The sequence below is a fragment of the Branchiostoma floridae genome, chromosome 5 (assembly GCF_000003815.2).
Source record: "Branchiostoma floridae strain S238N-H82 chromosome 5, Bfl_VNyyK, whole genome shotgun sequence".
Lineage (NCBI taxonomy): Eukaryota > Metazoa > Chordata > Leptocardii > Amphioxiformes > Branchiostomatidae > Branchiostoma > Branchiostoma floridae.
In genome coordinates, this window is record NC_049983.1 from 24,035,318 (window position 1) to 24,036,077 (window position 760).

Below are 760 nucleotides of genomic sequence, written 5' to 3' on the forward strand. Positions count from 1 at the left end.
CAGCGATATTGCACGTGTTATGATATTATCACACGGAACAAAGGTTCATGTTACGTGTGTCCTTTGTGCACGTATCTTTTTATCCCCTAACACCATCAAGCATAACCTTATATGCCTTTTGTCTTTTAGTGTTAGGTCATGTTGATTTAAATCACGTTTTCGTACCGAAAACTTTTAAACCATACACTAAATCGTACAAAGCAGATTGCGAAAAAAAATATCACGAACGTCACAGAATGTTACTTTTCAACTGTCAGTTCATAGAATGAAGATGTAAAAGAATGAAAATGAAAAGTTATTGTTCGATATACTATTTTCTGTTAGTTATATCAATGAACTTTTCTAACCACTTTTATTCCATAACAAGGCATTTTGGGCCATTTTTTTTTATTCGCACGCTGGCATCAGTTTTGAATATTCCATAGAACGTCATCCATATAATCAAATCAACATGGCGTCACTGCTGTGAAAGTTTTCCTCCGGAAGAAATCTAAAAACTGTTAACTTTGATAGTTCCTTTTTGAATGTTATATCTTGAAGTTATTAGATCTCTTTACCTCCCTCATTACAGTTGGTATCTCACTGCACTTGCAGTACCGATGCGGCACTGAGGCGTTCGAAAGTTTACTCAATGAATTTCAGACATTAGGAACAAATTTTCTTACGTTTTGTGTATTTCTTATGTCATAATTTTACACATCATGCAATATCTAAATATTTAAAAAAAAAACGGCGAAAAAAACACAGCAATGTAACACAG